The following is a 22,722-nucleotide window of genomic DNA, read 5'->3' as shown; positions in this document are numbered from 1 at the left end:
CATATCAGATAAAGGGCTAGTATCCAAAATCTACAAAGAACTTATCAAATTCAACACCCAAAGAACAAATGATCCAATCAAGAAATGGGCAGAAGACATGGACAGCCATTTTTCCAAAGAAGACATCCAAATGGCCAACAGACACATGAAAAAGTGCTCAACATCGCTCGCCATCAGGGAAATCCAAATCAAAACCTCAATGAGATACCACCTCACACCAGTCAGAATGGCTAACATTAACAAGTCAGGAAACAACAGATGTTGGCGGGGATGCAGGGAAAGGGGAACCCTCCTACACTGTTGGTGGGAATGCAAGCTGGTGCAGCCACTCTGGAAAACAGTATGGAGGTTCCTCAAAACGTTGAAAATAGAGTACCATACGATCCAGCAATTGCACTACTGGGTATTTACCCCAAAGATACAAATGTAAGGATCAGAAGGGGTATGTGCACCCCAATGTTTATAGCAGCAATATCCAAAATAGCCAAACTATGGAAAGAACCAAGATGTCCATCGACAGATGAATGGATAAAGAAGTAGTGGTATATATATACAATGGAATATTATGCAGCCATCAAAAAAATGAAATCTTGCCATTTGCAACGTGGATGGAACTACAGGGTATTATGCTAAAGCAATAAGTCAATCAGAGAAAGAAATGTATCATATGATCTCACTGATATTAGGAATTCTTAATCTCAGGAAACAAACTGAGGGTTGCTGGAGTAGTGGGGGTGGGAGGGATGGGGTGGCTGGGTGATAGACATTGGGGAGGGTATGTGCTATGGTGAGTGCTGTGAATTGTATAAGACTGTTGAATCACAGACTTGTACCCCTGAAACAAATAATACATTATATGTTAAAAAAAAAAAAAAGAAGAAGATAGTAGGAAGGGATAAATGAAGGGGGCGGAAATCGGAGGGGGAGACAAACCATGAGAGATTATGGACTCTGAGAAACAAACTGAAGCTTCTAGAGGGGAGGGGAGTGGGGGGATGGGTTAGCCTGGTGACGGGTATTAAAAAGGGTACGTACTGAATGGAGCACTGGGTGTTATATGCAAACAATGAATCATGGAACACTACATCAAAAACTAATGATGTAATGTATGGTGACATAACATAATAAAATTTAAAAAAAGCAATTGCCATTAAAGTATGCAGGGAAAGAATGAATCAAGGTCATAACAATGTATGTTGGCACAAAACAGTGGACAAAAAAATCAACATTGCCTGGACTAAACTTTGCCTGGGAAGAATATCACTGAAACAGACTTAATGTGTAATGGCTACGATGGCCTCATTCTCTAAAGATGCTTGCTGGTTTCCACCTTTGCTTTTCCTGTGTTCTCTCTTGCCCACATCAGTCTGTCTGGAAATAGCTGGCTTCCTCTGCTTATAAATCTTCATAATGGATCTAAACCTGTGTCTTCCAACAGATTTGTATTCCTGATTTCATTGAGAATTACAGTGATCATACAAGTATGTTTTCATGCTCCTTAAATTTCTGTAATTAGAAAAAAATTTCCTAAAAGATGCTATGGTTTTAATGTACCATTATTCACTGCATATTTTCTTTATTTTCAACAAGTATCTATTGGTATTTTATAAAAATATAAACATCATAAAATTAAGTTATTTAGCAAAAATTATGTACCAGTTATATCATAATCATGATATAGACCTAATATGTGCTTGTTCTAAGACCATATATTATCACATTTATTCTTCCAATCACTCTTTGGGTAGTTATTATTATTTCATTTTATAGAAGAAACTGTTATGTACAAAGCCTACATTACTTTTGTCAAGTCACAGAAGCTCATAAATGGTGGAGATAACCTTGAAAAGTCCAAGGAAACCAGGGAGAAAGGGAGGAAGAAACTCATACTGTTAAGCACAGAGCTTTGTCTGTTGAGTATTTTTGTATTTGTGTGTATGATTTCAGTCAGCTAATATCAGGCAGTCACAATCTCCAAACTGCCTGGTTTACTTGACACAAAAGTCTGTTTTTTATTATCTATATTATGAACCTTAAAATTTTTATGGTACACAGAATCATAAGAGAAAACTGAAGTAAGAAGAGAATAAATTTTAAAAAAGCATCTGCAAATTTTTTTCAGAACATTGACTCTACTATATCAGTGTATGTGAATTAAATGTGTATCTGATCTGACAATTTTTACTGATAAAAGCTGTTTCCTCCAATATTAAATAAATGGCCTTCAAATATTATAAAAGTTTTTAAATTTGAAAATATGTTACTTAGTTGCCCAGGACCAGGCTCCAAATTACCAGCCTGTCCAGCACTCAATGGGGAACATGTGTATATAAGCATTTCTGACAATCTGTAGACAGCAGAGCAGGCATAAGAATGACAACAGGCATGATCATGATATGGTAGAACAAGTCCTATTTCCAACATAAAGTAATAAGAAAAACCTATAGGAAGGTGTGGTCAGTATACACTGAGACCTTTCAATCTGTAGGAGACCTTAGAAATCACAAGCAAGTCAGACAAGAAGAAAAGAGGTCTTTACAAGGTGTCAAGTAATAAATAATTTACAAAGCAATTTAGAAACCTCAGCAGTCACCACTTACAAAGCTGTGGTAGGGAACGGAGTCTATATTTGTAGAGAAGAGTAGAATCAATACAAGGAGTAAGCTGTCAGTTTTTTCTATAGTGTCAATATCTCAGACTGGCTGCTTTCACTGGTGCTCCTGTGGAAACAATTTCCAAAAGTATACTATTGAGTGACATGCTGCATGGATTAAATGATTTACTTTAATCCCCTAACTGCATGTTGAAAGACCAATAGCCCAAAAGGAATACTGGAAAGCCTGAGGACAAAGCAACCTATAATAACAGTGTGATTTTGGAATGGTTTATTCTTAAGAAAGCCCTAGTGCCACAGCAAGTTCCATCCAGAACAACAAGTAAAAATGAGAAGTGGCCACAATAGACTTATAATATCTCGCTACCAGGAGGGTCATTCACAATATTGAGAGACCTGATTAAATAGATTTATTGGTCAACTTTCCCGTTTGTAAGTCATCAGATAAAATGGTGAGTTCATCTTGGAACAGCAATGAGCAGTCTTAACTCCTTTTCAGTCTGTACATATGGGATAAGACCAAGTAAAAATTTTTGAAGTGTGTCTTATAAAAACTAAAATGTGGTCTTAGCACTAAGTAATCAGGCATAAGAAGTACTTATCTCATTAAATCAGAAAGTCATAAAATTAAATTGACTGTAAGCATAGAGCAATGAGTAGGTTCAGAGCCACATGTAGTGGAAAACCCTCCATCTCTAGCCAAGGAAGTAGGTTTTTAAAAAAGTGGCTCTCCAACCCCATTTTGATCTTTTAAATGAGAAGATGGGTTCAATTTAGTTCCAGTTCCTTCCAGCACTAACAATTCTATTATAAACATCAATTACCGTTCAGTGGCATAGCAGGTTGATCATTTGTGAGCTATTGAGGTGTGTGGAAAGGCACCAAACTGTTGGAATAGAAAACTAATAAGATGCAAATAGAAGAATAAATTTCTTTTTCCAGTTCAGATTCTGCGATTTAGAAACATTTGCATAACATTTAGAAGGTGAAAGAGATGCAGACGCTATTGCTCATGAACAGTAGGAAGCAAATAAATGCCTGAACTTCACCATACAGAAGTTCTTATAAAGGCCTCTGCTGTTTTCATGGAACTCAGCCACCTTGGTGTTGGAGATAGTCTGATCAGTGATGGCAGCTCCCTGACTCCAAAGTTAGCAGTGAACCTGAAAGCTAATAGCATTCTTTCCTGAATTTTATTTCGCTAGGCTTTCCAATGGTGGTGTGAGCCTTGTGTTTCTTGAATTTAATCCCTTCCTGCTTCAAATTCCTAAAGTTTCTGCCTTTCTGACCAAAGCAAAAATGAGACACTTTCTTTTAATATCTTTTAACAAATGAGAACCATCACAACACATATATTCCACTTAAAGTTTGAGGAAACAGAATAAGAAAGGATATCAAAGACACTGAGATAAAATCTACCAGGAATGTGTGATCCATACTGTCTCCATTTAAATCTCAGTCTTATCTGTACCGTGAAGAATTTGTCATATTAATCCTTAAAATTCCTAATGCTTAAAGGTTCTAAGATTGCGTGATTCTAAGCTTATTGTTCAAAATGTCCAAATCTTCAATTTTGTCAAATTATATATAACAGAAGCAATTTCTAAACTCCCTATCAAGTGGTCCGTAGTGAGGAATACCACTGTGCTAGGGTCTGAGGACATAAAGATAGAAAACACCCTTTCTATTCTCAAGGAGTCTTAACCTATTTGTGGAGAGAAAAATTGATAAGAATAATTAGCATGAATAACTGGGCAATTACATTACTCTAACTCTAGTTACATCTGAAATTCAGAGGACAACTCATAATTGAAGATTGGAAATTAAGGATTTTGAAGGAAGGAAATTAAAGATTTTAAAAATGAGTCTTACAGCATTGACATCATTCAGAAAAGAGTGAGTGAAGAAACAAGTGGGTTACTAAGTTTTATCATATTTTAAATTGTTGAGATGTTAAATAAGATTTTTAAATTACTCAGTTTTTGAATTCCCTTTTGGAGTGAATTTCCAAAATCAACTTTAAAATTTTAAGCTTAGAAAATGTTTTTAAATTTTTGTTTGTTATTTGCTTGAATTTGGCCAGGTTCCATCCAAAAGGATACAGACTGATTTCTGCAGATGAACCATAGCAAATTATTACTAATTTAACTAAAGTATACAATATTGTTAGGCAAGGACTATTGTTTAAGTGTATTTTGTCTTCCCTCTTAAGACTTAGCTCACTCCTCTTCAGATAACACAAACTCAACATGCATGTGATCAATGAAGGAAAAAGGAAAGCCAAGTCAGGTTATTTAAATCTAGTTATTAAAATTCACTAAAATTCCTAAAATTTTCAGAAAGAAATTATGCTGGGGCCCCTTTAAAAGGGGCAATGAAAGTTTTACTTTAAGACATGTAGAGGGCTTAAGGAGAAATAATTTGGCAAAGGCTGGTCTTTAAGGACAATGTGCAAAGGAAGAATAATCAAGGTCATCTGTAAGGTCAGGGCCAAAAAGTCCAATGTGATCATCAAAAAACAACAGCTAAAAATTAAGAATCCAGGTAGGGTACAGGCTGTTCATTCATTCAAGACTGGTGGGTAATATGTAAGAATGGCCCTGTATAATCACTTAGGACCCAGTGTATAAAGGGCAGCTGAAGTAGACTTATATGGAGCCAGCAGCTATGACAATCATCAGGATCTGTGTTTAGGCAGCATGACCTAATTCCATGCCTATCAAATGCTATATCCCAAGATAGTTTATCATTTCCTGTTAAAAGTATTTAACAAGTAGAGTGGTAGGAACCTGTTGTTATTTATAGTCCTTGCTCATTTGTATCTATTTCAAGATAGCAATCATGGGAAGGGAAGTCAAAAGAAAAAGTATGATGAAAACTATAGACGTAAATTTTAAATTATGTTACCTTGGTGGTTTTCAGGAACAAAACTAACTTTTGAAAGCTAAGTTTATCTTGAATACTAATGCTTGTAATAAATAAAACATGTGTCTTTAAAACTCAATCGATGCTATAAATTTGACTGCTAGCAGTGTGAGAAAAAATATCAGAAAAGGTGAAAGGCATATTATAAAGAAATATATTTAACCAGCTCAATACATTAAGAGTCTCAATGGTATACACTTAATGTGGCTTCTTGTTCTGCAGCCTTAGATTTTACATAGAATTTCAAATGGAAATTTTAAAAATGTATTTTAAAGATTGACTTTGGATTACATTAACCAGAAAAGTTGATCAGTTGTCAATTGTACACCAAATCACAAGAGAGTTATCAATTTTGCAATACGCAGAACTCTGATGTTCTCTTTCACAGTCTATTTACTCAGTGGTAATTCTTTGGGATTTGGTGCCAAAGAAATGGACTTGAGATCTAGCTTCACCAGTTGGGAGTGAATAGATTTTAATAACTATCTTTTTTTTTTTTAAAGATTTTATTTATTGAGGAGAGAGAAAGAGAAAGAAAGAGAAAGAGAGGGGGAGAAAGTGCACACAGAGGGAGAGGAAAAGCAGACTCCCCGCTGAGCAGAGAGCCCGAGGCAGGACTCCATCCAGGACCCCAGGATCACAATCTGAGCAGAAGGCACACACTTAACCGACTGAGCCACACAGGTGCCCCTATAACTGTCTTTCTTTTTATAGAAAATAATAAATACTTGGTATAGAAAATTTGAGAAATGTAGTACAGTATGTAAAAAAACATATAGCATTTCTACCACTATTTTCACTTATCATTATTATTAATAAATAGGAAATTGGTGATATATTACCATATTTGACCTATGAATATAACCATTTAATATAGTTCAACAGGATATAATTGTCTTATTAGTTGCATTAGTTGTGCAACCACTTACACAATCAGAGGCTAAAAGCTTGGTCACTACAATTCAAGATATCAGGGTTTAAATTTAAGCTGTCCCACTTACTTGCTATATAACTGTGGACAATTTTCTCTTAGATTTAGTTTCTTTATTCATTAAATGTGACAAAGATGTTCCCTACTCCATAACATTTTTGTGGGGTCTCAATAAGAGTACATGAAGAGTTAGCACAGTGCCTTGCATGCATGCATGCATTCATTCATTCATTTCTTCAACAAGTATTTACTGAATTCATTCTATGTCCCAGTGTCTGTTCCAGGTATTTGAGCAAACAAGGCTGACACAGTTACTGCTCAAACGAAGCGTAGAGTCCATTGAGAAAGACAGATATTCAAAAGATACCACAAGGTGATTAATTGTAATCATAAAAAGTATTATGAAGGAAAATTTAAGTGTTATGAGAATATGTCACCGGAGAGGGAGCATACTTAGTCTGAAGTGACCCTGAGGGTCAGCAAATGCTTTCCTGAGAAAGTAACATTTAATCTGGGACCTGAAGGAGGAGGAGCCAGGCAAAGAAGTGGACCAAGAGAATTCCAGAGAAGGCCCTGATATCCTATGATGGGTAAGATGCTTTGCACATTGGAGCATTTAGGCTCAGGACTCAGAGGTATGTTTCCATAATTATGATATTATGCATTGTATATTTGTATATCCTGCTCTTTTCACTTACCATTACCTGTGAACATTTTCTGATATAACAATTGTAAATACTTATGCACCCAACATAGAAGCACCCAAATGCATAAAACAATAACAAACATAAAGGAACTCATTGATAATAATGCAATAATAGTAGGGGACTTTAAAGCCCCACTTACATCGACAGACAGGTCATTTAAACAGAAAATCAACAAGGAAACAATGGCTTTGAATGACACACAGAAACAGATGGATTTAACAGATAATATTCAGAACATTCCATCTTAAACAGCAGAATACACATTCTCTTCAAGTGCACATGGAACATTCTCCAGAACGGATCACATATTAGCCCACAAAACAAGCCTCAAAAAATTCAAAAAGATGCACTACCATGCATCTTTTCTGACCACAGTGCTATGAAACTAAAAGTCAACCGCAAGAAAAAAATCTGGGAAGACCACAAATAAATGGAGGTTAAATAACATGCTACTAAAAAATGAATGGGTCGACCAGGAAATTAAAGAAGAAATTAAAAAGTACATGTAAACATATGAAAATGAAAACACAATGGTCCAAAACCTTTGGGATGCAGCAAAAGAGGTTGTTAAGAGGGGAGCTTATAGCAATGCAGGCCTACCTCAAGAAGGAAGAATAATCTCAAGTAAACAACCTAACCTTACACCTAAAGGAGCTAGAAAAAGAACAAACAAAACCTAAAAACAGCATAAGGAAGGAAATAATAAAGATTAGAGCAGAAATACATGATATAGAAACTAAAAAAAAAAAAAAAAAACCAGAACAGATCAATGAAACCAGGGGCTGGTTCTTTGAAAAAAATTCAATAAAATTGATAAACCTCTAGCCAGACTTACCAAGAAAAAGAGAAAGGACTCAAATAAAATCACAAATGAGAGAGGAGAAATAACAAAAATACAATTATAAGAGAATATTATGAAAAACTATATGCCAACAAATTGGACAACCTAGCAAAAATGGATAACTTTCTAGAAACATATAAATAACTGAAACTGCAACAGGAAGAAATAGAAAATTTGAACAGACTGATAACTAGCAAAGAAACTGAATCAGTAATCAAAAAGCTCCCCCGTAAAAAAAGTCCAGGACCAGACGGCTTCACAGGCGAATTCTACCAAACATTTAAAGAAGAGTTAATACTATTCCTCTCTATTCCAAAAGATAGAAAAAGGGAAGGAAAACTTCCAAATTCATTCAATGAGGATAGCATTTCCCTGATAGCAAAACGAGATAAACACACCACTAAGAAAGAGAACTCCAGGCCAATATCCTGATGAACACAGATGCAGAAATCTTCAACAAAATACTAGCAAAAGGACTCTAATAATACATTAAAAAAAAATCATTCACCATGATCAAGTGGGATTTATTCCTGGGTTGCAAGGGTGATTTAATATTTGCAAATCCATCAAAGTGATATATCAAAATAACAGAAAGGATAAAGAGCCATATGATCATTTCAATACAAGCAGAAAAAGCATTTCACAAAATATAGCATCCATTCATGGTAAAGACCCTCAACAAAGTAGGTTTAGAGGGAACATACCACAACATAATAAAGGCCACCTATGAAAAACCCACAGCTAACATCATCCTTAATGGGGAAAAACTGAGAGCTTTTCCCCTATGGTCAGGAACAAGACAAGGATGTCCATGCTGACCACTTTTATTCAACCTACTGCTGGAAGTCCTAACCTCAGCAATCAGACAACAAAAAGAAATAAAAGACATCAAAACTGGAAAAGAAGAAGTAAAACTTTCACTATTTGCAGATGACATACTATATGTAGTTTTTTGGGGTTCCAAAGACTGCACCAAAAAAATGTTAGAACTAATAAATGACTTCAGGAAAAGTCTCAGGATACAAAATCAATGTATAGAAATCTGTTTCTTTCAGAACATCAATAATGAAGCAGCAGAAAGAGAAATTAAGAAAACAATCTAATTTACATTTGCACCAAAAACAGTAAGTTACCTTGGAATAAACCTAACCAAAGAGGTGAAAGGCCTATACTCTTAACAGTATAAAACAAGAAGTTGAAGATGACAAAAGGAAATGGAAAAACATTCCATGCTCAGGGATTGGAAGAACAAATATTGTTAAAATGTTTATAATACACAAAGCGATCTACACATTTAATGTAATCCCTATCAAAATACCAACAGCATTTTTCACAGAACTAGAACAATCCTAAAATTTGTATGGAACCACAAAAGACTCCAAATAGTCAAAGCAATTTTGAAAAGCAAACCAAAGCTGGAGGCATCACAATTCTAGATTTCAATTTATATTACAAAGCTGTAGTAATTGAAACTGTATGGTACTGGCACAAAAACAGACACATAGATTAATGGAACAGAACAGAAAACTCACAAGTAAACTCAAAATTATATAGTCAAATAATCTTCAACAAAGCAGGAAAGAATATCCAATGGGAAAAAGACAGTCTCTTCAACATATGGTGTTGGGAAAACTGGACAGCAACAAGCAAAAGAAAGAAACTGAACCAGTTTCTTACACTATACACAAAAATAATTCAAAATGAATTGAAGACCTGTATGTGAGACCTGAAACCATCAAAATCCTTGAAGAGAACACAGGCAGTAATTTCTTTGATATCAACCATAGCAACTAGATATGTCTCCTGAAGCAAGGGAAAAAAAAGCAAAAATAAACTATCGGAACTACATCAAAATAAAAAGCTCTGTACAGAGAAGGAAACATTCAACAAAACTAAAAGGCAATTTACAGAATGGAAGGAAATATCTGCAAATGACACATCCGATAAAGGGTTAGTATCCAACATATACGAAGAATTTAAACAACTCAACACCCAAAAAATTAATAACCCAATTAAAAAATGGGCAGAAGACATGAACGGACATTTCTCCAAAGAAAACATACAGATGGCCAGCAAACACATGAAAAGATGCTCAGCATCACTCATCATCAAGGAAACGCAAATCAAAACTACAATACGATATCACCTCACACCTGTCAGAATGGCTAAAATCAACAATACAAGAAACAACAGGTGTTGGCAAGGATGTGGAGAAAAAAGGAATCCTCTTACATTTTTGGTGGAAATGCAAACTGGTACAGCCACTGTGGAAAACAGTGTGGAGGCTTCTCAAAAAGTTAAAAATAGACCTAAACCCTATGGTCCAGCAATCACACTACTGGGTATTTACCCATAAAATACAAAAAAAAAACCCCACTAATTCAAAGGGATACATGCACCCCAATGTTTATAACAGCATTATTTACATTAACCACATTATGGAATCAGCCCAAGTGTCCATCAATTGATGAATGGATAAAGAAGATGTGAGGCATAGATCTATATCTATATATCTATATATGCACACACACACATACAGACATGCAATGGAGTGTTAGTTAGCCATAAAAAGGGATGAAATCTTGCCATTTGCAACAACATGGTTGGAGCTAGAAAGTATTATGCTAAGTGAAATAAGTAAGTCAGAGAAAGACAAATAACATATAATTTCACTCATATATGGAATTTAAGAAACAAACCATGACAAAGTGAAAAAGGAAAATAAGAGAGACAAATCAAGAAACAGACTCTTTTTCTTAAAGATTTTATTTATTTGAGAGAGTGCAGAGAGAGTGAGAGAGCGCAAAAGCAGGGGGGAGGGGCAGAGGGAGAAGCAGGTTCCCCACCTAGCAGGGAGCCTGATGCGGGACTTGATCCCAGGACCCTGGGATCATGACCTAAGCCGAAGGCAGATGCTTAACCGACTGAGCCACCCAAGAAAACAGGTGCCCAAGAAACAGACTCTTGATAATAGAGAACAAACTGATGGTCACCAGAGGGGAGGTGGTTCGGGGGATGCGTTATTAAATAGGTGATGGGATTAAGGAGTGCACCTGTGATGAGCACCTCACCAGGTGTTGTGTGGAAGTGTTGAATCACTACATGATACACCTGAAACTAATGATACACTGTATATTAATGAACTGGAATTAAAATAAAAACTTAAAAAATAATAAACTGTAAAAGAAATTTGTAATGCAGGCTTAAAGCTTATCATGAAGATGGATAATAATATACTTAACCATTCTCCTATTCAATAGTTTGATTTGTTTCTAATAATTTCTATTTTAAGAAATGCTGAGATTAAAAATTCACATTTGCTTGAGATTATTGTCCCATAATGATATATTGGGTCAAAAAGAAAAATACTGTCAGTTTTGCCAAAATTTTATTTCATTTAAAGAGTGAAAGATTTACATTCTGAAAGCTGCCATCCACTGGCTTCCTTAACTTTAGTCTTTCTTAATCTAACTTTTGAATCTCTAATAGTATCTGTAATAACATTACTAATACTAATACTAATACTAAGACTAGGGTAGTTATAATCCAATGAGGTATTTCATATCAAAGTGTCATCTGCATAGAAAATTGTGTGAAGTTGGTTATTCTTTTCATCAATGCTGTTACTTATTATTGACCAAGTATATTAACATATGGAAAGAGTTCTAAGCAACTATAACTAACAGTACTTATTAAGATCTTAGCCTGTTTAGTCCTGCAATGGATGCTATTATGATAAATCTTCAAGGAAAATATCTGGTACATACTTCGTTTAAAAATATTATCTACTTTCTATTTAAATATTAGCTTTCTCCTTGGGTTTAAAGAAAGTAGGCTTATCACTGAATAAGCTCAGCTTTAGATAAATGATACTGAACTTCAGTGAAAAGTTGCACAGACTGTATACTTTTTTAGGGAGAAAAGACAGATGAGTAGTAAGAACAATTGACGCTGTGAAGCCACTTGGTGAGATGCAGGGGGCAGTGTAACAAAGGCCGAGAAAGAAATGGCAGAACTGCAAGCGTCTGTGCAGGGAGGGGCCCTGCAACAGCGGGAATTTCCATGGGGAAAATAGGTGGATTATCCTTTTTTTATAATAAAAGATCATCTCCGCCTACTTTGTTAACATGACTATTACAAAGACAAGGTACTGAGTGGGGCAGAGAACTCTGAACCATCCAAACTCCTTAAAGAATTACATTTGTGCTGGAAAGAAAATGTGAACTTCTCTTGGCTGATTTACTAAAATGAAATCAAGAGAAATTTTATTCAAACTATTTGAAATAAATGAATACCTATTTTAATAAGTCATCACTCACTTTTTTTTAGAAATATAATCAATTTTATACTTATTTTAGTAAAGTGCAAAATGATCAACAATGGGTGATTTCCTCATGATTGGGAAGCTGTCATCTTAATCATAAACACATCATTTCAAACTCTTATTTGTTGGTGCATGTGAAGTTCATAGGCCATGGAGTTCAGAAGTGTCCAAGCATCCTTCCTAAATGCCCAGTCACTACTGAATACTCTGTTATTTAGTCATAAACAGAATAACGCATTAGATTAAAATTTTAACTAGAATATGAAAGCTTAATTGGGAATTACTTCAAATAGGAAACAATAATAAAACACTAGTATAAATCTGATATAAACAACACTATCACTGTTATATAGAGAATTATAATATGAGTGCTTAAAATTTTGCCTGGATACTTGAAAATTAAAACTTTTCTGATGAGAGTAAGTAAAGTGTGATCACCAGCAGATCAATATTTAAAAGAATATAAACTTGTCAGTATTCTGGCATATCCTAGTTTATTTAGTGAGTACTAAAGTTGCTCAGGAAAAGCAACAAAAAAGAAAACCAGTCTCTAATAGAAATTATCTCCTTCGCGATTAACAGAAGCTGGCACTAAAACCCTCCTCAATTTCCAGATGAGACTTTTCTTCTAGGCTACTGGCCAATCCATCTGCCTCTTACTCAAATAGAGTAAAACTGTGAAATGTTCCTTAATCTCCTTCTCGTTCTGGAAGGTATTTACATTATACTGCAGAGCATCAAGTAGAGGACACCGAGGTGAAGCGCAAAAGATTTTGTCTTCGAAGATGACCCACTTACAATTTTATCATTTTGAGGATATTGTCATATTGCTCTTGACAGTCAAGTTTTCACTAGTTTTTATCAATAGCATGATTTTACTCAGGCCCATATAAAAAGGCTATCTGAAAATACACTAAATGTTCTTGCTGAACAAAGGCATAAATAGATTGTATTCATGTTAAGGAATGAAGACACACATGCATGCGCAGTCCAGAGGTGTGCATAATTGGCCGTCACACATTTTTTGTTGTTGTTCTGGTATTATTTGGTTTTTATTTTTTAATGTAAATTTCCAAAAACTAAAACTTTCATAAGACATTCGAGTGTTTTACTGAAACACAATTGGGTAATATTGATCTTAAATTTCCCCGTGGACAGTGTCCAGGAAGCCCATTAAGGCTCTGAGCCCTCCTGATGACACACGTGCTCTCCAGGGAGTGCCCTATCGTTGCATCATCATCTTTTATTCATCCCCACACTCTCGCTCGCCCCTGCAGGAATTAGAGATGGCAACTCTTCAAAGACATAATAACCATGATAGAATGAAGAACAGGTGAGTGCCTCATAAAGAAATATGCTTACATACTGTTACTAAAATTCCAAGGAAGGAGAGTTTTTCCCTGGCTTATTAAGTCTATTCATCACAGAGATGGCCATAGAGTTGGACCTTGAAAAACAATTGGAACTGCAACTGGTAAAAATGGGTAAATGAGTATCCCATGTAAAGTCTGGGATGTAAAGCATTGGTAATTTTTGTGTCTAATTCTAGCGCAGGAATTAGAAAAGAAGAAATGGATCATAAAACGTTAAAGGTGGACGGATTTCCAGATGTAATCTAGTCCAGGGACTTTTCAAATCTTTACTTTATGGAAGTATCTTTTAAATAAATATCAAGCATGCAACCAAGAGGTAAAATATAAAGTCAGAATTATGTGGGAAACTAAAGCACTCCAGATCTGTTGGACTTGGCAGAGCACTTTTTGAAAGCCAACAACCTAATTCCGACCTCTCACGGGAGAATGAGACCTAGGGAAATGATGTTTCTCGCTCACGGTCATTATTAGGACTGGAGACAAGGGTCCTCTACTTACTCTGCAGTAGTATGTATAACGCTATGGATTACCTCAGCTATTTTCGGGCAAGGTTCAAGAAATAAGGTAAAATATTATTCCGATACTTAGGTATGAAGAAATTAATGGTGGTGCACAGTTGTCTTTTATTTTAAATGCTATCTTTATTATTCACTCTTAGTTTCCCTGATGAAAAATGTTTTAATGTGAAACTGAAAATCAGCGAGAAGACTTGCATTTGCATATTAAAGAGCAGGCATATTGTAGGATTCTGCCAGAGAGGCGAGCTTTGCTCTCCGACACTCCAACCTGGGTCCCGCCGTGGCTGCACACATGGACAGTCAATATGTGTCCTCTTCAAAAGAGTGAAGGTTATTTCCCCCAGGTTTCGATTTAATTCACTGCACATGGTAGATATTTTCCAGTTTGTGTTACTAATTCTTGATAAACTTTTAAAATTATTTTGATTAATAAAACAATTACCTTACATATAACATAAATAAGCCAAAATATTACCCGTTGGGCAATTAAGCGTACATTCAATAAAAATTACACTGTTCTTAAATTGCACAGGACTTTTTTCAAAAACAAAATTCTTACCTAAACACCAAAAAATATCTAAACATTAGGGATTGCAAAGGTGTATTTTTCAATTTTTTTCCAGCTTATGGGAAAATGCTCCTTCATGTCCACACCCATGGTAGTTAAACAAATATAGAACACTTGTTAATATTCCTTCTTGTTATCTAGTTTCTAATAAACAAAATGTTCATTCAGCAATTAAGTACTCACACAGCATAGCAATTTCTTTACACCAAACACACCAATACACATACACCAAAAAAAAAAAAAAAAAAAACCTTTAAAAACAAGTGACAGAACCTCATTAATGACATAGCCTGGTATTATTTTTCTAGAATGACTTTATCTCTGATTATTTACTGTGCCGTGAATAAGAGGATGGCTCTAAAGACAGTCTCCGAAAGTTCAAATCCCGGCTCTACCACTTATTAGTTATGCGAACTCAGGGAAATGTACCTAAATTCTTTTCGCCTCAATTTCCTTATGTGTAAATATGAAATAATATCTCATCTATAACTGAGGAGTATGTCAATACATGGGAATCGTTTAGTATTGTGACTGACATTTGTAAAATACTCAGTGTGAATTATTATTAGTCTGAAACTATAAACAAATGAAGGATTCACATATTTTTTTTCGAAGGCAGAAGAAAATCCAGATATTCCATATGGATTATAAAACTAAAAAAAAAGGGTAGATTTTTACAATTCTTAAGATAAGCAAGAAATAAAAGGTTTAACTTGCACGAAATATAACCCTCCTCCCCCCCTTTTTGGTGTATATAACTGCTGACTGTTAAAGGCAATCATTTCTATTCCCTTAGGTAAAACAATCATTTGCCTTCCTTCATGAGCAAAACTAGGAGAATAATATTAATAGGCGGCCTATCTATCTTTTACAAAGTGTTGTAGCTAGGGTAGGACAAATCAGAGAGTGGCCTTTGAAAAGGAGAGTACATAGGAGGGACCAATTCTGAGCCAGGCATTTTGTGAGCACCTTTTCTCATTTAATCCTAACCAGATCCTACACTAAGATGTGTTATTGTCCCCAGTTTTATAGATGAGAAAACTGAGACTCAAAAGGTGCAGTAACTTGAGCAGGGACACGCACCACTGACAAGACCAAGATTCTAACCTAAATTTATCTGATACCGAATGCATCTTCAGGTTACCACGTCACATGCGGGGACTCCAGAGTCGAAGACACCACTTTATTTCGTTTTTAGAGTGGGCTCCATTAGCTACTCTGTTCCCAGACTCAACTAGCTCTTACTTTGCTATAAATTTTACCATCTTCACTGAAAGAAAAAATATTTGTTAAAAAAAAATCCATTCTACAAGACTTGGATTTTGGAATCTATATAATGACAAGTTTTAGGACTTTAGAAATGCTTGTGGAAGTATTATTAGAGCTCTCTTATCTAGGAGTTCCCCTAAAAGGTTTTTATCCCGTCCCCAGAATCATTTGAATTTCAAAATCATTTGAATTTATGTAAGGTCGTGAATCATGAGAATTTGTTTTCATAATTTTTACAATGGTGTAAATGGTAATACAAAGAAATGCAAGGTCTAGCAGAACACTAAACACTAGATTTTGGTTTTATTTAACTTGGACATAAATCCTATTTAGAATATTTATATACTTAGAAAATAGGTGTTTCTTGCTTAGATAGCCTTTGACCTTACACTCCAAATTTGGTCACCAGAATTAACTGTTCTTCAACTCTTATACATATAAAGAAACTTGAAGGATTTAATTCTAAATATACAGGATTCAACTGACAATAACATTTTTCATTCTCCATAGTGTGATTTTAATAAACATTTTAGCACTAAAAGTCCATGATTCAAAAATTAACCTAAGAATCCTCTCAAAATTTTATGGTAAGCTTTGACCACAGGGAACACATTCATGTATCAAGTCAAATGGTTTCCTTTTTAACTTTAGGATAATCTAAATATATATATGTGTGTGTGTGTGTATATATATATATATATATATATATATATATTTATGATACCTGAGGCTAAACTGGCAAATGCCTCTACTTCATATGACAAACTCTAGTAGAGGTGTTATCAGTAAAAATGACAAAATGCTGACAAAAAAATTGAATAAGGAGGTTATTTAATTCTAAAGCTAAATATTAAGTCTTTAGTTTTATTTTGAAATAGATAAGTAACCCAAAGTATCAACTACTACAGTAAGTGAAACTTTTATGCTTAATTTTCAAACTAGATCTATTCACGCTATTAGGAATGTTAATACTTTGGTCAGGGGCATTTACTTCTCACTCTTCAAATGTTTTTTTTGTGGAATTGGAGCTGTCTCTTTACCTCACATCACTGATTTATTTACATAGCCCTAGAAGAGGTGAGGGACTTACCTGGTTGGCAAATTTGGAAAGACTAAACTGGGATGATGCATAGCTCCAGCTAGGCCTGCAAGTTCCCATAGAAGGTTATACAGAAAGAAATTCTCAAAAAAATAACATGAATAAATTACATGAAAATATACAAATGACATAAATAAATTACAGTATATGCAAAAGCAAAACAAAAAAATTTGTGCTTCATGACACATTATTTTCTCACAAATGCTAACCCACATAACCCTGTTAATTTTGCCAATAAGTTCAGCAAGTGTAAAAGCAACATAAGCCTGATATTGAAGTTGATAGTAAGACATATACTTAATTAAACTCAGAAGTCCAACAATTTGCATTGGAAATTGAAAGTAAATTAGAAAGTCATAAACAAATTGCCACTTACAAACACTTAACATATATTTTAGTTCCTTCTCTATAATAAAAAAATTTATTTCTATGGTTTATTATAAATGAAAAATAAGACTGGGAACTGGGCATTTTCTTCTCAGCACTTTAAAATAAAAACAATTGAAGCTGTAAGTTTCCGGTGCTCATCAATGTAACTGATCCAAGGACCATTAGTGTCTCATAAAATAAGAAAGCTCAATAAAATAATCATAAACTCCTATGTTTATTTAGTTCTGAGACTTAAGTGATGGACCTTTGTACCTGACTATGCCTAGAGACAGTTTCATTATACACACATACATACACACACACACACACACACACACACACACACACACACACTCATGCTCTCTTAATTATATAAACCCAACACATGTTTATGGGACATCTATAATGCTATCATATCTTTCCTGCAGTAAACAACAAAGGGGCATTATTTAGTTTCCTTTTCTAAATAAACAAGTCAAGCAATGGCTTTTTATTTAAATTATAATTATGTACAATTCTTGACCTCTAAATTTCCTCTGAATAGCAGATCAACCAAACCAAACCAAAAAAAAAAAAAAAAGGCTTGACTAATGTGAACATATTTTAACACTCTGTAATTGTATTTCTCGCTTTCTGAACTTGTTTTATCATTATCAAATTCATTTTAAGTAATTTTTAAGAACAGGGAATCCAAAATTTTCATACAATACTCCTCTTCTTTCTAACTTCCTAACTTACCCATAAATGAGAATGCTCAAAACTTTGTAGTCTCTCAAGTGGCAGTAGTGTCCTAGATGAATTTGGGGTGAATTAAGCATATGCTTCCTATTCAGCAAATAAAATGTTTTACACGCTTAATAAATGTCTCTTGTTAGTAACACAAAATTAGTAGCGTAATACCATATCCTTGATTAAAATAGTTGTCCCTGGGGCGCCTGGGTGGCTCAGTCGATTGAGCCACTGCCTTCGGCTCAGTTCATGATCCTGGAGTCCCAGGATCGAGTCCCGCATCGGGCTCCCTGCTCGGCAGGGAGTCTGCTTCTCCCTCTGACCCTCCCCCATCTCATGCTCTCTATCTCTCATTCTCTCTCTCAAATAAATAAATAAAATCTTAAAAAAAAATAAAATAGTTGTCCCTGTCCACTTAGTTTAAGTTTCTATTGCCTACAATCAGTATCCTTCTCATTCCCTCTGGTATTTCAAAGAAGGGAATTCTCTTCCTTTCAAGGTTTTCTCTTTAGCTAGAATTTTGCTGTCTTGTCTATATTCATTTCTAGTCATGTCTAGGAGTGTTCTCTATTCACTCTCCCTAATTGACCCTACAAAGGTGCTCATCTCTTTCCCATCTTAACAAAAACCTTCTCTTCATTCTATTGTCCTATTTTTTTTTCCTTTATTTTTTCCCCCTTGGTTCTAAGAAATTGTTTGATATTTGGGCTCTATGTCAACATCACCCACTCACTTTCTTTAACCTCATTCTGCCCCAGTCATGCCAAGAAACTTTTTCTCTACTAGCTGTCACCAGTCAAGACCACAACTCCTCATTCTGTGATATCTCTTTTGCATAGTCCTCTCTCTGGTCTCCCCAGTTCCGATCAAATTTACCCTTCCTGATGAATTAATCTTTCTAAAGCGTAGTTTGGTTAAATCCTTTTAGTGTAGAGTGTAGAGACAGTGGAAGGCAAAAAGGATCCCCAATGAATCTTCAGTAACTAAAGAACCAAATGTATTCCTCTTCCGCAGGATAAACTTTATCTTGATTTCACTATTTTTTTCAACTCTGACTTAGCAAAACTGTTAAAGTTACTATTCTTCCACAAAACGTTTATTTTTTTGTTTTTTTCCCACAAAATATTTATATGCCTGCCTCAAACTTTAGTATTTCCTTTGTCTATTTTTCAAACATTTTTAACCATGACCTAAAGTGAGACATAAGTTGTGACCAAGTATATACACAATTAAACATATGTATTATATGTCAGTATCCCATATAAATCCAAACAATGTTCATGATATAATGACACTGTAACTTTTTACATGTAAACCATGATCCACTAAACTTATTTCATCGCCCAATAATGAAGAGCAACCCACAGTTCAAACACCCTGATCTAGATTATCTAAATCTCTGAACTTTTTCTAAGTTTGATTCAATTATATACCTCATTACACCATTCATTCATTTCATTCAAAAGAACAAGGAATAATGTCTTGTTGGAAGTCGGGCATTTCTGTCTGCACTGGGAATAAAATGACAATGAGCAAATAAGTCCCTGCCCCCATGGAGTTTGCAGAGTCCATCCTAAAAGAGAACGATCATCTGTGTTCCTCAATTCTTGAAGTATTTACCTATTCCATCCATTTCATAGCTATATCATGCTACCTTACATTTCAAATTTTTAATCTAAATTTCATCTCCACAAATAGACTGTACTATCCTTCAAGAGAGGAATCTTACTCGTATATATTTGCACTCTGTACCTTCACTTAGTAAGGGAAACAATAGGGTAAAGTGAAAACACAGTGAGTTCTAGCCTTAGCCCACCACTTACCAGCTTTGCAAGTTTAGGCCAGTCACTCAACTTCTCTCAAGTACGGTTTTCTTATCTGTAAAATGAAGGGGTTGCGCTCTATCAGTGGTTTTCAAATTCTACTATGAAAAGTTTTCAGGAATAAAGGGAGGTACTAAAGCATAAGAGGAAGGGTCTTCATTCCAAAGAGGGGAATGGGGGCTTGGATCCCCTTCTCCTTCCTCAACTGCAGCTTACAATTTTGTTTGAAAGAAGAGAAAAGTCTCGACGCTAAAAATGTTTTAATTATTCAATCTCAAGATTTTGCAATCATGTACTTCATCTTCTCTCCCATACAAGTTGAGGTGGAGGAAGAAGAATAAGGTAGGTGGGCACCTGGGTGACTCAGTTGGTTGGGTGACTGCCTTCGGCTCAGGTCATGATCCTGGAGTCCCAGGATCGAGTCCTGCATCAGGCTCCCTGATTGGCAGGGAGTCTGCTTCTCCCTCTGGCCCTCCCCCTCTCATGCTCTCTTTCTCATTCTCTCTCTCTCAAATAAATAAATAAAATCTAAAAAAAAAAAAAAGAAGAAGAAGGTAGGAAGAAATGAGGTAGGAAAGACGGAGGAAGGAAGGCAAATTATTTTTAGAGTTTATACACTACTATATTTCAAAAACTGTGTTAGGAACAGTATATATATTTCCTTATTTTTTCTATTAAAAACCTTACAAGATAGGAATTATCAGGCCCATTTTATACATGAGAAAAATGAAGCTCAAGGTTAGATAACTTGATCAAGTACTGTAAGAAGCAGTGAGGCTAAAATGTTCTCTTTCTATTATCCCAAGCTCCCCTTAAAAGAACCTAACAAGGACATTACATTTGCTTTTTGCTTTTTGTTTTTTTATGTTTCCTATATTTCACCTTAATCCTTACAACTTTGAGGAGTATAGCTCTGCATTATTCTTATTTTGCCAATTAGGAAACCAAGGTTCTAAGAAATGCAAATATCTGTCCAATCCCAAAATAATTCAGTGGGAGCAAGGTTGGAATTAAATACCTGAATTCATATTCTGTGCTCTTCCCATACACTAAATTTTCCCCTTTAGAAGAGGGAAACAGTAAGAGGGAAGGAGGCAGAATGGAGGGGGCAAGTAGAGAATTATAATTCCACTGCTTATTTAAGAGGGCTAGCGAGTTAAATGAGATAATTTAATGGAAAGCACCTTGAAAAATCTGAAAGACTCTCTCGATATGTCATTATTATTATTTATTCAAACAATGTGCACTGAAGTGGACATCTGATATTTTTGTAAAATTCCACGTGGTAACTGCGAATATAAAAGCGCTATATAATGAATTAATTGCTCATACATACTACAGAAACTCATATAAGAGAAGGACAATCTGACACTCTTGAGGTTATGATACAACAATTGGTTATATATGCCTGCTTTCTGCTCATGATATATAGTCCCTACTAGCAATAGAATAATTCAAATTCTCAATTTTTCTTGAATTTCATCGCAAACTCAATCAAAAGCATGGAAGTCAGTATTTTAATATCCTTGCACGATGTGAAAAATAATAGCATGCTCTGCTACACGAACTCTTAGAGCATTTTTTATTTTGATTGTCTCCCCATTATACTGAGAGACTGTCAGGACCTTATCAGGAAGATCATCCAAACAAACTAGAACATTATTAAGGTTCTAGCAGTGCAGTAACTCACTGAATGTATGAGTGATTAAAAGCCATACAGTTGTGACAAGGACCATAAGGAGATCAGACAAAAGAGTCACATGTCTTTAAAAGAAAAAAAAAAAAAGACTAGAATGATTTAACCCTTTGTATCTTTTACCAGTATTAAACCTGCAGCATTATTTGATCAATATTTAAAGCCTTGTGTGCCTGAATTCCTTACAGCAAATAATTTCCAAAGGTCAAGACAAGGAAAGTAGGATTAACAAACAATTACAACATACTTATTGCCTCCCCACAGCGTCAGCATTCAAAAAAAAAAAAAATGATATTTAACACAACAAGATGTCCTGACATTAGTAAAATACTACCACTTGTAGATTTTATCATTGACTGTAGTTAAACTTTTTCTGATTCCTTGAGGTAATTGGACTTAGAAACATATTCCCATTTCACTTAACGTTCACAAAACTCTTAATTAAATGCCTCCTACTTGCCAGGCATTACACCGTTCACTGGAAGTAAGGCATTACGTGAAAATAGATGCTCCTTAGAGGAATGAACAATCTAGGGTGAGAGAGAAACAGCTAAATTAATTTTTACAATGGGATGTAATTGAAAAAAATGCCTCTGCCATGTTGTTAAATGAAGGCAACTGACCTTTAAAACAAAACAGTACCAAAATATTCACTGTATTCTCTTAAGCAGAGAACAGTGATTACTATAGACTTTATTTTCTTCTTTATATGTCACAATTTTTTATACATTTATAATCAAAAGTAAAGAATCCGAGAGAGAATTTCTTTAATGGATATTTGGGTAGAATGTTGTAAAAACCCCAGGAGGAGAATACTGAGTGAGAGTCAGGCAAAGCCTAAGAGCAAAAGTGACATCTGAACTGACTCTGGTGAATGACTCACTCAGTGTAGAAGACAGTGGATGATAGCTGGAGTAGTGAGAGAATCATCTAGAA

At 35.0% G+C, this 22,722-nt stretch overlaps 1 protein-coding gene across 5 annotated transcripts in view; it reads right to left on the bottom strand.

The window, feature by feature from the left end:
* Positions 1–22,722, bottom strand: part of HNF4G (hepatocyte nuclear factor 4 gamma) — a 129,768-nt gene that overhangs the window by 60,929 nt on the left and 46,117 nt on the right. For 2 of the 5 annotated variants that reach the window (XM_073892906.1, XM_073892907.1), the window contains one exon: positions 20,091–20,145. The exons of 2 other annotated variants lie outside the window; for them this stretch is intronic. The gene's annotated coding sequence lies outside the window, so the exon portion shown is untranslated. Of the gene's footprint in view, positions 1–2,600; positions 2,722–20,090; positions 20,146–22,722 lie in introns of those variants that run through there. One more of the 5 variants, XM_073892908.1, reaches the window with a different exon arrangement.

The sequence above is a fragment of the Callorhinus ursinus genome, unplaced genomic scaffold, assembly GCF_003265705.2.
Source record: "Callorhinus ursinus isolate GAN/ISIS: 27379988/994484 unplaced genomic scaffold, GSC_fseal_2.0 scaffold5, whole genome shotgun sequence".
In the NCBI taxonomy this organism is placed as follows: domain Eukaryota; kingdom Metazoa; phylum Chordata; class Mammalia; order Carnivora; family Otariidae; genus Callorhinus; species Callorhinus ursinus.
Note: the sequence above shows the minus strand (reverse complement) of the source record. Positions and strands in the feature narration are given on the sequence as shown.